The sequence below is a fragment of the Budorcas taxicolor genome, chromosome 5, assembly GCF_023091745.1.
Source record: "Budorcas taxicolor isolate Tak-1 chromosome 5, Takin1.1, whole genome shotgun sequence".
Lineage (NCBI taxonomy): Eukaryota > Metazoa > Chordata > Mammalia > Artiodactyla > Bovidae > Budorcas > Budorcas taxicolor.
The window spans coordinates 20,063,987-20,066,545 of NC_068914.1; positions in this window are offsets into that span (position 1 = coordinate 20,063,987).

Consider the following 2,559-nt stretch of genomic DNA (forward strand, 5'->3'; position numbering starts at 1 on the left):
TCCCAGGGACAGCAGAGCCTGGTGGGCTGCCGTCTATGGGGTCGCACAGAGTCGGACATGACTGAGGTGACTTAGCAGCAGCAGCAGGCCCTGAGAGGACCCATCAACTTTATTTTGTAATTTTGAGTTATTTTCCAAAGAGGCTCCCCCAAATTGTTTAAGCTCACAAGGACCAAGAATTGTGCTTTGTTAATTGCTCTGTCTCACAAAACTTGGCTCTGCCTCCTAGACATGTGCGCAGTTGCTCAGTCCTTTTTGACTCTTCGCAACTCTTTGGACTGTAATCCTCTGTATATGGTATTCTCCAGTCTAGAATGCTGGAGTACGTTGCCATTTCCTCCTCCAGGGGATCTTCCTGACCCAGGGATCAAACCCGCATCTCATGTGTATCCTGCATTGCAGGCAGATTCTCTACCTGCTGAGCCATCAGGAAAGCCTCACCCCCTGGACAGTAAGTATCCTTATAAGCCAGGAACAGAGAGGTCTCTTGGCAGCCATCAAACATTTCACCACCTGCAATTCCATAAAGCAAAATTGGGAGGATGAGAACACTTTGGTTGTTCTCAAGTGCCATTCAAGTCTTGCAAATGTAATTCTGCCAGACTCACAAGGACCAAGAATTGTGCTTTGTTAATTGCTCTGTCTCACACTCAGCCCAGGGCCTGGCACTCAAAGATGGAATGAGTCCAGGGCAGTGATCAGGAGTACACATACCTTTTTACCCAGGCCCAGCCAGCATCATCACCAAGCCCCCACTACAACTGAGATGTTTATCTGAGCCAAAGCAAGAGTAAACTAACCCTTCCACTGGCTAGGCTACCCTGAGATGTTCTGTTTGCAGGCAGGGAGGCTGCCAGTACTTTCTCTTCGCTGCCTTTGAGAGAGAATCTGCTTCTTAAGAGGACTCACTCCTCCCCGTCCCCAGAATGCGGCCAGGTCCCAAGGCCTATCGAGGTTTCCTGAGAAATATCTCTAGGCCTGCCTCACTGCTTTTTCCCAACCCTCAGTCCTCATCAGCCCATGCCAGAAATATTACAAGTCTTCTAGCTGCCCTTCCTGGCTCCTGGCTTCCTGCCATCCAAGTCATTCTGAGGTCTGAGCCACATTATTCCTGCGAAAAAGCAGCCTAATCACATCATAACCATGCCCTAAATCCCTTGATGGCCCCCCTCCTTCCTGATGGAGCCAATTCAAACATCTCTGCCTGGTGTCTGAGGCCTTACGTAATCTGACTCCACTCTTCCCCACTTATCTTTTCTCCACCCCAAGGAGGTCACTTCCCCCTGTCCTTGGCCCACACCAGGTCCATCCTGTTTAAGCCCCTGCACTATTTCCTTGCTTGCTCAGCCTTGTCCACTCACCTCCACCTGACCAGCGTCCCTCTCACCGGAAACCCAGCTCTCCCACCCTCCCCATAAAGCCTTCCCTGACCATGGCTACTCACTGAAGTTTCCCAGGCCTCAGCACTTCCACAGGACAAACTCGGACTGTGCTTAGAGTCCATCTAGGTCTAGACCAAGGCTCTTCTTTACAGAGTAAGAACGTGAGGAGCAGTAGGTGGACCATCTTGCCCAGCGTCAGGTCGTGGTAGAGTTTGGAGCTGGGACACAAACCCAGTCTTGATGCCCAGCCAGTGTCCTGTGCATCCTTTCCCACCACCTCACTGTAAGCCTGGCCCGCAGATAAGTAACGCTGAGTCATGACAGTCCGCCTGATATTGTTGGCTGTCTTCTGGGGGTGGGTGGCCTTATCTGTCCCAATCAGACAGCTTCCTGAGGCCGGGGCCCATGCTGCACAGCTGTGTCCCATACTAGGCTCAGAATTTCCCCCTTATGTCATGCCATTTATCACCCCTTGTACCTCTTTATTATTCTGCCTCTTTTTTGGTTGCTGTCACAGATCTCTTGGACACCAGCAAAGTCCCTTTGCTGAGGAAGAGCAGCAAAGATCTGGACCATAGGAAACCTAGTTCCACAGGTCTCCCCTCTAGATGCCCCCCCTCCTCCTGGATGTCTGCTGGGTTTCTCTGTTCAAGTTGGGGTGGGGGTAGAGGATCAGACTGCTGGACTATCAAGCCGTGAAACACCCCTGCTGGTAAGAAAGTGAGGGCTGCAGCAAAGTCAGAATGAAACCATTCGCATCAGCCCCATGGGCACTAGGAACTTTACTCCAGAAATTCTCTGCAGAGGAACAAAGCTGTACCCCAGCATCTGGCAGCACACTTGTAACAGCAATGCTTGGATAATGTTGACAGTTTACAGAGTAGTTTCTCATTTATTGCCTCATTTCTCCTGATAACAGGCTGGTGAGGTTAGAAGGGCAAATATCATTATCCCCCCTTAATCAATGAGGGTCATGGGGTTTATAGAACTTGTTTAAGGTCCCAAAGAGAAAGAGAAAGCGAAGAAAGAAAACCCACACTAGGGCAGCATCTTGGAATACTGACAGTGGGGGCCCTGTCATGCATGCAGAACACATTCTGAAAAGCACCACCAGGAGGGGAGACTGACCCAGTGTTTCTGTTAGTTAGATCTGTGGTGTTCAACCTGGGTGCATAAA